The sequence below is a fragment of the Scleropages formosus genome, chromosome 1 (assembly GCF_900964775.1).
Source record: "Scleropages formosus chromosome 1, fSclFor1.1, whole genome shotgun sequence".
Classification (NCBI taxonomy): Eukaryota; Metazoa; Chordata; class Actinopteri; order Osteoglossiformes; family Osteoglossidae; genus Scleropages; species Scleropages formosus.
Genome location: NC_041806.1, coordinates 49,477,601 through 49,489,824, shown reverse-complemented (window position 1 = coordinate 49,489,824; position 12,224 = coordinate 49,477,601). Strand labels below are relative to the sequence as shown.

Sequence of the window (12,224 nt, the reverse complement as noted above, 5' to 3'; positions counted from 1 at the left end):
GCAGTCCTCCAACAATGGAGAGTGGGATGTACCACCTTCAAGAATAGAGAGTGAAACTAATCAGATTAAAGTCATTGGTATTGCAGTTGTGAAGAAAAACATGGTATATGTGTGGTGTCTATGTAGATAAGACAATGTTATTCTATTATAATACACGACTGAAAAACATTAATTTCATGTGAGCCTCACTGTTCTTTGGACGCTAAACCAGTTTCCCCCGCTGGCGGGAAGGTGCAGTGTTCCTGCGCTCTTATCCCGGACCAGTGTTTTTTCCCCCATCTCACCACTGACACAACCACGGTGCGGGATGGGAGTGCATATTTGAGCCCGAGGATCCTGCGGAGACTACGGTCATCCAGGTTTTACAATTTACAGAAATGGCAAGAAAATAAGAATAGAAGATTCATCAGGTATGGCCCTGTCCTCTCCACACCCGAACTCGGCGTGTTTCCAGAAGGAGTGCGTCTGTACGCCTTCAGAAGTTTGCCTTCTTTGCGTGGGATCAGCTTTTGGTTTTTCTTTCCTGCCTGCGCAGATCATCATGTGTGTGTGATTATTGTTAAGCGAGAGGGAGGTGATGCTGTGTGTGTAGGTAGCACGAGATCCCGGTTCGGCTGACAGGTGAGCGCCCCTGCATCGGGCGCTGTGGTCACACACCTTGACAAACTGCTACCTGTGCCGCGATCGTTCATTCTTGTTCTTAATCTTAGTGTAAGAAGCGCTCCGAGCCGCGCGTCTGGTCGCGAGCCACGAATGATGTCGGTGCCTGTGTGTGATGGGGGAGGCATCGCCGCCCCCGTGCAATTATTATTAAAATGAGCGCAAACGGAGGTGCGGGATGGAGGCAGCTGGAGACGGGCCACCGCATCGCCGCGAGCCTCTGCTGTCCACCGCATGATGCACGGGTTTAGTGAAAAGGGCGAAATAACAATGCACTCCGTTTATAATATTGCACGTAGTGTGTAAAATGCGTAAAAGACCTTAGAGCCACGTCCAAAAAATTAAGACACAAATAATTAGTGCAATCTTGACAAATATATAATATGCAGATGAGCGGAAAACCTAATAAAACGCATAGTGTTAATTAATAATGTTTTTTTTTTTCTATGCCAAATAATATCCGAGGACGTCTTCGAAATTCTTATACGAGACCCAAGTACGAAATAAATTTCAGAAGACAAATATTCGACAGCATGTGCATGTGTTCTTGGAAATTTTAAGTTTTTAGTCAGGAAGGTACTGGCCCGAGTTGTTAATCGTAACAAACAAGTTAAGCATCTCAGTTAGTATTCGATATTATTAGAATATCGGGAAGCAATTTTGACGTAATTTTGTTTCCCTTTTTGTTTTTTTTTTTAATGTACAGTAGTCGGTTGTGCCTGAGTGACGGGGCCACGAGGAGGTGTCCTGCAGTGGTCCGACAGCGGAGCTGCTTCTCCGACTCCAGGTGGATCTGTGTCTGTGCGCTCAGTCTGGGACCGCGGCCGTGACACCGCCGGGGAGACAAAGCGAAAAGCCCCCGTCCGTTGCGATTGTACCGCCTGCGGTGCCACATCCAGCGAGGTGTCACATCGAGCAGAGTGGCACACGCAGCGCGTCGCCCGCCGTCATTGTCTGTCTTTGCTGCTTGCTTGTTTGTTAACTAGTCTAAACCCCGCGTACTACTGCCCGGCGGCGTTTGCAGTCGCTCCGGACCATCGGCATGATTTTTCCCCTTTTCACTTCTTCACAAATAAGGGCGGAACCGTCGTCGCGCGTGGCCTCTCCGGGCTCGAAGTGTCCGGAGGAGGCGGGAGAGTCACGCAGGATCGGATTCCATCGTGTCCATCGTGTTTTTCTCCTCCCCCCGTTTCTGCTCCGTAACTCGTCTACAACGTGCTGCGCTGAGGAGGCGTGCGGCTACGCGCGCTCCCGACGCTTGCCTTGGGCGCTCGGCGCGTGAGCGCGCGCCACAGGTCGGACGCTTGCGGTACCTGACGAACGGTTTTGTGTCGTTAAATTTCTAAAATACCGGAGTATTTCTGACCGAGGGCTTTTGGTATGTTTATATTACTAAGCTGGTGCTACATTTACGGTACTTCTGACCGATTTAATTCACGAAGTCGGTGGTGAAATTTAACCTAAACGCCGGTTTAGCAAATAAATGTAAGTATATATAAAAATTAACGGTAAAATTACATATTTAATGTTAATATCTCACAAAATAGTTGGAAGCCATCAAGTCCACACAACTAGTATTGTGTGTCTGAGGTAAAAAAAGTAAGAAATACTAAATAATGACTGTCTAAGAAAAGATGTCCTCTGGTTACATATCATATCATATGTAATGTGTATAATATTGTCCCAAAATGGACGTGAGTTTTAATTCTTTAAATAACAAACACTACGAATTACGAATTCACTCACTGTCTAGGTTGAGCAGTCTTTTTTTTTTTTTTCCTGTTTCCCCAGTTAAATTTCAAATTACCTAAATTGAATAGCTGAATATACACCTATTTATTGTGGACATTATGGTAATATGAGATGGTGGTAGTTTTAAAATATAAGGTAGTATAATATCAGCTGTTCCCCCTTTTGTGTCTTCTGCTGTTATTTTGCAGGGCTAAATTAAAAACGCAGGCTGTGCAAACCTTGGTATTAAAGTTATTAAAGGCCTTCTCGTAGAGCGACCTCATTACGGTTTGGGGAAGTGTTTGTTTCATTCCAAAATGGTGAAAATACGCAGTATGTATAGTCAGTATAAAAGCACTGTATGTTCTTAGCGCTTTTATCTCGAACGTGATGAATGTGCATTGTACCACGGTGATTTTTCACGAGGAGCCATCTGCGGCATGCTGGACGTGGCTTTGGGGCTTCCCCCAGGACCGCCGTTGAACCCCAGGGCATGGTGTCCCATGTGAATTTCCAACGGGAAGAGATTCCTGTCTGTGCAAACGGGTCCGCTCGCTGTGCGAGGAGCACGTGCGTGCAATGGACTAATTGTGATCGTAGGTGCTTCTGAGGCATCGATCCCTCCTTGCGTGCAGAGCCGGGCCGTGCGTGGAAAGCGCGACGTTTCTATAAAAAGGTTCACTGGTGCGCGTGCTTGTGGCAGCTGTTGGATGGATCAGTCCTCTGAAATGACACGAGAAACCTCCAGGGCCGCTCAGGCCCTGCCGTTCCGTCTCTTTAAACATTAAAGGAAGACCTATATCTCCTGGATGCCCATTAGCTGGAACTAAATTTCCCATCTTATTAATGTTCTTTTTTTGTATTAGAATTATCGAATTTGCCCCAGTTTAGAGCTGACCTGGAGTCATTTACGGGGCATATTGCACCAAGTCCCTTTTTTTGAGAGCGAGGCAGATGAAGGAAGAATTACGAGGGAACCTTTGACTAGCAGACGACCACTTTTTGTGTCAATAGCTCCTCTGTGATGATGAAAGATGCCTAAGTGGGCTAATAGTTGTGACTTTTCAAAGTCAGTATTTAAAACCAACTCTGTCAAGATTGAAATGAAACCACCTTCTTCTTGTTTTTGAGTAAGCCAGGGTAGAGCAACTGTATTTGAAGAATAGGCTGGCACAAAAGGGGTTTTTTTTTTTTTTTTTTTTTTTGAACAGTGATGTTAATATCAAAGGAACGCGTGACAAAGTGTTGTTGAAGCGCATAAAAAAATCACAGGAAAGTCACAAAGTGTCAGGCTTAGGGAACCAAAATAGGAAGTCTTCCAAGTTGTAGAATTAAGGAAAAGAATGGTGGCTTGTATATCTAGCTAAGTTTTAAAGAGTAGCATCGTGAGGTCTTTGGTACTGTCCTGAAAAGGTTTTTCCACTGAACCCTGGTCAACCCCCGCTGAACCGTGGCCTTTAACGCAAAGCCTCTGCAGTGACTTGTTGGGTGATCTGTGACTCATATGGCCTGCTTTTATGAGCGTTCCTTTGGTCAACCGCTGTTTGGCTTTGTAAGGAGCAGGAGGAGAAGCAGTCCTGTTGGGTTTATTGCGTTTCACAAAAAAGAAACACTAATCCAACATTTCATTTTGTGTTGCTAAGTGCCTTGTTGTCAGTATCGACCTTTTTCACCACATAGTGCTTCCAGAATGTTTTGTCCTCCCTTGTGTCATTAGGATTGAAAGGGGTGTGTCGATTTTCACCGTGGTTGAGTCCATCCTTCTTTTTCCAGTCATCACCATCTTTTCAAGAGATTTAGACCTTGTCGTGACATGTCAAAATGATAACAACATCAGTCTTGTGTTCCCAATTAGAATTCTGGCCTGAGTTGAGCCAAAATCCACCTTTGTTTCCTTTACTGTTGCATTCACTGATGGAGGTGAATTAATTATTCTAATGTATACAGTGGAAAAAATGATGGCCAAAACTCTCTGAGAAAGAAGTTTTGACACTTCTGTGAGCAACTTTACTGAAGTGGTGTAATGCCACTTGGACGGGCAACAGTCTGGAGGGTGTCACATGAGAGTGGGTCCGTATGGGGATGTGGCCACACCCAGATGTGACAATGAACACAGATTTACGTTAATTTATTTAGTAGATTTATTTATTTAGTATTTACTTAGTTCTTTTCTCCAAAGCGACTTCCAATGAACTCTATGTAGTGTTATCAGCCCACATACATTTTTCACCAAGGTGATTTACACTGCTAGATACGCTACTTACTTACACTGGGTCACTCATCCATACATCAGTTGAACACACACTCTCTCTGTCACTCACAGATACAGATTTAATTGATATTTTGCTTGTTTATGCTGCTATAGCACATGAGAGGTGCCTAGTAGGAATTCACAAACAAAAATATAGACATGCACACAATTCAGTGAGGTGATTTTGACATCCACTGTAGTTATGGCATTCCTGTGGTACAATCATATGCTTGTGTTAATAGCAAGTACCAGTACTAAACCTCTTCTTCATCCTACATAGCTGAGCTCTCATGACTCATGGGAAAATGTATTTGTTCCCATTTAACAGTGACTCAGAAGATCCCTCTTACAGACACATTTTGACGTTTGTTAGTGATTATTTTTTCTGAATTAACAACAGTAAATGTGCACTGTTGCAATTAAGAACAAGTTAAAGCACACCTTTGAGTGTTGTACCCTTCAGGGTCAAGAGAACACCACTTGGTGAATATTTCATCAGCTGTGGAGCATATAAGACCACCATGTATGACTAAGGAGTTTGGTTTTCATGCGTTTAGTCTTCTGTTGAGTTGAGGCCATTCGTCTGTCTATTCCACATTAATCTGCTCTAATGTGTGAATTGGTCATGCCAGTTTATGATTTTAACTTGTTCTCTCTGAAGTTCTCATTTCTGTTCCTTGGCAGTATTTTTGACTCTTTCATGAATTATTCAGCATCCTCTTTATTTCTGTTTTCTTGGTTTTAGTTTGTCCAGCGGGGGGGTTGCTCGTTTTTCCAATGTGAAGCAGCCGAAAGAATGTCCTGGTGGTCATTTGAAGATGTATGAAGGGCTTTATCTCCTGGTCACAGTGGGGGTCTTTGTTCCTGGTCCCCCTTCCAGGCAGAGCGGATGTATAATTCAGCTTGTGTCCTTCAACTGGACGTCTTGTAGACCCCGTGCCGGCCTGAGGTGTCATCCCCCTCGACCCTGCAGAGGGGGAAAAGTGCCTTCTCACCCCAGATGTCACCATTCATACGATGGAAGCTTTGTTCAGGGTTCCAGGTGTCTCGTGCTGTGTTGTTGTGCTGGTATTAAAATGCAGCTGACTGTGTGTTTGCGCATCTGCTGGGTTCGTCCCTCTGGAAGCAGGTGCACACAGGTATCGCCACATCTCCTTGTGCAGTGGGGTCAGCCTAAAAGCGGGTTCATGCTAGTTTTGTCGGCTGTGGCACGAGGCTGTCGTACCACAGCCTGTCACCTGGGGTGTGTTTCCTTGTGAAGATGGCCGTCGTGCTTTGCCGTCACCAACGCCGGGTCAGAATGTGACGTTGTCTGGCGGGAAAGGTGGCCTTCCTCTATGTGGCTTGTGACACAGAACAGCACAGGAGCTGAACGCCCGTTCCTGCATAACCAGCTCTGCAGTTGTCCCATTATGCAAAAGACCGTTTGTGACAGAGCGCAGGTCACTTTGAGATGTCCTCTTATTTACACTGCATCAATGGGCAACTGCTCTCTTTCCAGTGAGGAGGGGAGGGAAAGCCAGAGGAACGAGTTCCACCGTAATTGCAGCATTTCCTGTCACCGATTCATGACAGAGGGGTGGAAATGGGTGTGTAGGCAAACGTAGAGCATTGTAGAAATAACGACACAAAAATATTCCTTGATTACCTTTCACAGTCATTCTTTTAGCTGATACTTCTCTCCAAAGTGATGTAAAATGTTGTACCTAGTTTTACACCACGGAAATTTTTATTGTATCGGTTCAAGATGAGTACGGAGAAGGGCACTGGTTTCGTTAACACCCAGAGCTTCTTGTCCTGCAGACACTTTTGGGCGTTATTTTTCGGTGTTCCCACAGTGCTGCCTGACTTCAATTTCTTGTTTATAGCAATGAGATGAATTCGCGTGCATCTCAATCTTCTGGTTCTTCTGCCACGGCCACCGCTGTTGGTTGGGCTTGTTGCGTTGTTTATCAGAGGCGTGTCTTTTGTGTCGCTGAAAGGCCCGGCTTTGTCTGAACATGTGAGCTTTGTTCTCTGTAAAGCCCACTTCCCCAGGCCCCTGGTGCGAATGGTGGGTGGGGCTGGTGGAGTTGAATGGAAAGCGACTGAGCGCCTGGGCGGATGCTTGTGGGAGGTGGTGTCAGTGCTGTGACTGCTCCGCTCTTTGCTGTGAGGGATCAGGGGAGCACACTCTGTATTTCACTCATCAAAAAATAAAAAAGGGATCCTCTTACAGTCATTAGTATTAGTCAATGCTGTGTGATCCTGGCTTTCTGGTTTTTGCTCATTGTAAAAGCTGAGAGACAGTAAAATTTCATGTATCTGCCTCTTTCCCCAGTTCCTGTTCTGCTGGGCGGGGCCACGTTCTCACCACTTGTTTGAAGATTAAATTCGTCTTGGCATTAATTAGAACTTGTTCCACTAATGGGGAGACGATTATTACAACGTGGCGTTTATGGATTACAAAACCATTTTTCATATGAAAAGTGACTCCTTGAGGTTAGAATGTTTAGTCTTTTGCCATTTATCAATGAATTACAGTTAATATGTGTTTAAAAATGAAGGTTCTATTGAGTCAGCTGAGTGTAAGCGCATTAAAATGGAACCTGTGAGACTACATGGTAATTATTGTAGGTGTGGCTAAAATAACTGAATGTTTCTGAGCAGGTGTAGTGGGTGTGGCTAAATCACTGAATGGTTGTGCCCATGTGTAAGTTGTCATGGCAACAGAAACTGCAGGTTTTACCCCATTTACTCCGAGATTTTTGTGGCTTCAATGTCAACGTTAACTTTCTTTCTCTCACCACTTGGCTGGCATCTGTCATCTATATATTTTATTTATTTGGAAAGACTTAAACAAAGGTTGAAAAAAGCAGTTTAACGGCACTGCTGCAGTGTGGTGGAACTGGAGCGATCTTTGTGACTCTGCCAATGTAAGTTAGGACTCAGCAGGTCCTCAAGCTGCCTCTGGAGGGGGGAACTGGACAAGGTGCTAGCTGTAGACATTTTAATTGGGTGGATGTTTTATGAATCGTCACGACATGCCTCACTGCTAGGGTTTCTGCTCATGCTGGTAGTGTTACTGGCGAGGTCTGCGCTCGGGCCTTACAAGGTCACACGGGTGTCATGGCCATTTTGCCAACTGCAATAGAGCCTTATTACATTACATTGTTTACATTATTTAATGCAAACCTGGCCACTCCCAGGTGCTACATTTCATTTTTTTTTCCTTCTAATGGTGTTCACTGTTACACCAGAACTCAAGCGTACAATAAAAGTTCACACTTTGTAGTCATACACGCAGTTCATTTAATTATTGATTCAGTGCTTTAACCGCTGTGCCACCTGCTGACCACTATTGTGAAGGAACAGTGCTGAGGGCAGGCATGCGTGAGACAGGGCAAATAGGTTGCAGGTTCAAATGCGAGCAGAGGTACTTCCCTCACACTGTGGCATTTAAACACTCGGCTGTGTGATGGGGTGGAAGTGTGAGAATAGTGTACGCTTGCCCATCGCTGAGCTGATGAATCAGATGGATGTGATATATATAATGACCAGGACTGCAGCTCGAACCTGGGTGGGTGGAGACGGTGTACCGGGTACCTCTCAGTGCTTCGCACTCGTTCCGTTCCTCATATTTCCTGTCAAGGACCGCATCGTTTCTACTGCGCTCGGCCGTGGAAATGGTGCTGCTTGAGCTGTGCCGATCTGCTTGGTGGATGACGAGGGGAACAGTCTGCGCATTGTGAGCTGCGCAGCTGTGTCTGACTCCACCCCCTCAGCAGAGGGAATCTTGCCATTTGTATACCCGGGTGAATGAACGGCGCCGTTCCAGGCTGGGCAATGACAGCCGGCTTTCATGACTATTCTACTGGTAGGTCAAGGGCAGCAACGTCGGCACCCTGATGCCCGGTGTGCCACATGGGATGTTGGCATCGCGGGCCCACTCCAGCTCTGCTCGCACCATTCAGTAGCGCGTAGTTCCGTCTTCCTGCTGCCAAAGGGAACATTGAGCTTTCACATGACCTTCTCTGTAGGCACGAGGAAAATTTAGCTGAGCTGTGTGCGTCCTTGTGATGGAGTCCATTCTGTGTGCCTGACCCTGTCATCTTCAGGGGGACGGTGGGGACATCGCACCACTGAAGGACTCAGCCAGCCTCTCTAAATACCGTCTGACTTTGTCCAGTTTCACCTCTAGCTTCCTCTAGTAGATGCTCCTAGTCCTTGCACACATCTAGAGTGTGCAAGAATCGGGATGATTGGAAGTATTGGAGGATCTCCACATTGTAAGGTGTAGATGGCTTTAACCGCTGCACTACATGCTATTCCTCTTCAAAGCTGGGGATTGGCTCTTGCTGCCACATCTCAGAGTAGTAACCTGTGCTGCAGTGTTGACACTGTTTTTGCTCAAATTGCCCACTTATTTTCCTCTTCCACCCAGCAATGATGCACCACTTTTGTGTAGTTGCACACTGGGTTTGAAAGTGTTGTAAGACTAGAGAAATATATTGACCAAATTGGGAGGAGGGTTAAGATGTCATTATTAGTTGGCTTTGTTTTGATTAGGGTTCACTCTGTTGCTGGAGGGCCAGTGGAGACCCAGTGGGCCACAGATCTAGAGTGTGTGGGAAGGAGTTGGTTGTTCTGTGGCCACCTCACTGCTCATTAGGGAGATCACAGGGCTCGTGGAGAGAGCACCCTTTATGTGAGACGCGGTGTGGACGTGCGGGGCACTGCTGGGCTCTGGCCAGCAGGATAATCCGGTCAGCCTCCTGTAGCAGAAGTAGATCTCCATTCCCGTTCCTTCACTTGTCGTGGGGAGTCACGTCTGCAGATCTGCTGCCAGGCTGCTACTCGCAATGGAAAGGGAGACCAAGAGAGGAAGACTCAATGAGGGAGAGGCGCACACAAGGAGAGGAAGCAAAATTCTTGCCCATCCATCTGGTTGCAGAGTGTCGACAAGTGCAAGTGCTTGTCGTGCATTCTGCACTTTCCAACATCCGTGGAGGCACAGAATCCCGCTTCCTCGAGGCCCATAATTCGAGAGATGCCGTTACAAGGGTGACATCCAGTGCGGAGTGCACCGGGTTGCTCCAACACCATTTCAAAGGAAGAGAAGTGATTTGAGGCAGCCCTCCCATCCACGCACTGTACATTGGTATGCATCCCATACTCCCCAGCCTTGTTCGTGCACTATTCATTATGGAGTCCTCAAACAGACTATGCTCTTTGTGAATATCAGAGCAGATTGAAAGAGAATTTTTGATAAGCCCCAAGCCCGGCATGTTTTTTAATCAGCGTGCCAGAGTGCAACCACAATGCTCTACTCTGCCAGCACTTTCTCATTGCTCACGCTACTAGCAAGTGTCTCTTCCCTGATTTCTGACCAGGTGAAGTGTGGATCTGAACCATCAGGGACCCTGCTATTCTGGCATATGAGTTTGAGTGTGCAGGTTGAGCTCTCTCTGGTTCCCTGTGGGACATCAGAGCTTCTCCCTCACACCCATGCTCTGTGGCAGCTCTCCTTTTACATTTCCCTGGCTGCTTACATGAAAAGATGAGCAGCGGTCACCTACACCCCTCCCCCACAATCTCTCAAAGATACAGAACAAGCACTGGGCGAGACAAAAGGACCTTGGGTCGTTTTTGTCTTCCACCAGTGAGCCTCTGGTTCTTCATCATGTATTTGCTGAAGTGTTTTGAATGTTTTCTCACAGTTGTGCCCCAGTGTGGTACTGGCTAGGAATCCAACAGCCGGTGCCGTAGAAGCCATGTCCCAGATTCCCTGAATGAAATGCTCCTTGAAACTTTGCTGCTGATGATGTCACTCAGAGAGCTGACGAAGACGACGGGCTTCAGTGCGACGAGATGTAGGACTGCGATGGGGTGGCGCAGCCCTCTTCTGTGGAGAACTCTGCTCCTCTGCAGACCAGTTGCTTATCGCTGATGAGCTCTGCCTTTGACCCTGATGATTTCTTGAGGCTCCGGCCCTCTTTCGAAACTGTTCTAATCAGTCGATGGCTCGTGAAAATGTTGCTTCTGGTGGGAGTCAGTCAGGTCATCGTTTGGCCATCGAGATTACATTCTTCAAGCAGAGATCTACAGGAGGAGGGCAGCGCTACTCTGGATGCCAGCACAGATCCATCCGCTGAGCTGTACAGCCCACAGCGCTGAGTAACCTTTGCATAACCACACGGACATGCGTAGACACATAACCTTGCATTACCAGCTTCTGCACCGCAGTCCTGCCAGACACCCGGACGTTTTTGCTGGAATGTTTCTGGGAGGGGAAACCGTAGCCCCTCAATTCCTGTTTGACTTGAAATTCCCAATGCATTCAGACTCTGTGGAGGATGAGATTCCCTGCTTGAAGGAGAATAAATGCACTCCTCAGACCTGATTGATTAATCAGTTAATAACTGAGGGTAGCAGGTGGCATAGTGGTTAGAGCTGTAGCCTTGGAATTAGAAAGTCCTGCGTTTTGAATTCTTGCTCTTGTAGTTCCTTTAATCAAGGTATTTACCTAGAACTGACAGTGAAAAGTAACCCTGCTGTGCAAATAGGTAAATCAGTGTACGTAGCTTAGTGTGCAAACCTTGCTCCGTAAGTCACTTTGGAGAAAGGAGTCGGATAAATGGAAGAAAATCAATAATGCGTTCACTTGCCCTTGTCTTGTCTCCCAGCAGTCCCAGTAGCCATGGTCCCACTAGCGCAGTGAGCAGGGTTTGTAGTGTCGGGCCGCTGTACAACTGCCGAGCCCTGCAGCTCCGCTGGAGGGATTCTGGTGTCCTCTGGATCTGCCTGAACCGAAACTAAACAAGACTGTTCTGCTCGTGCTTGTTAGACAAACAGCTGCTGTTGTGCCACTAAACGGGCAGCATTCATTATGTAGGGCACAGATTTATTATTTATAGCGCTGGTTTTTGTACTTCACATGGGTTTTTTTTCTTTTTTTTTTTTTTTTTTTTTGGGCAGATCACATGCCACTGGGGAGTTTTCCTGGCTCCTTCTGCTCTGTTCTTGTGTTTCGGTAGTTTTGCAGCTGGGTTGTCCTCAGCAGCACAAACAACGCCACAGCTGAGGAGATCCCTGATCTCCGCGTCTCTCCGCAGCTTGCAGGAAACCGTGGAGGACAAACACGGGCTGGTGTCCGATTTGCAGTCAACTGACGTCCACGGTATCTGTGCAGGCAATATACTGCCTCCTGCCCTTTTGATTGTCAGTGTGTTCTTTTGCAGTCCTTCAGCATATTATCTCATTATTTGGGTATTTCCTGTCGGAATATGAGGCGCTGGGGCTGTGTAAACCTGTTTCATTTATTTTTTTAAATTTTTATTTTATAAGGCAGCACAGTGGTGCAGCAGGTAGGGTGGTGTTGGTGCATTCAGACTGGAGTTTGCATGTTCTCCCGGTGGGTATGTGGGTGTTTTCCAGGTGCTCTGGTTTCCTCCCAAGTCCAAATACTTGATTTAAGATGAATTAGTGACCTAGCAAGTGAGGAAATTGGCAAGTTGGATTTGTAAACAGAGTCTGGACAAGATTGGAGTCAACAGGCTGCTTCTGTACTAATTAAAAGAATGTGTAACAATGGAGGAAGATG

The 12,224-nt window shown here is 46.5% G+C and overlaps 1 protein-coding gene across 5 annotated transcripts in view; it reads left to right on the top strand.

Annotated features, from left to right (window-relative positions):
• The first annotated feature begins 294 nt into the window (after nucleotides 1-294).
• The window catches only part of wasf1 (WASP family member 1), a 43,114-nt gene continuing 31,184 nt past the window's right edge, over nucleotides 295-12,224 (top strand). For 3 of the 5 annotated variants that reach the window (XM_029251206.1, XM_029251196.1, XM_029251201.1), the window contains exon 1: nucleotides 295-410. The gene's annotated coding sequence lies outside the window, so the exon portion shown is untranslated. Of the gene's footprint in view, nucleotides 411-1,366; nucleotides 1,448-2,129; nucleotides 2,146-12,224 lie in introns of those variants that run through there. The other 2 variants (XM_029251199.1, XM_029251203.1) reach the window with 2 other exon arrangements.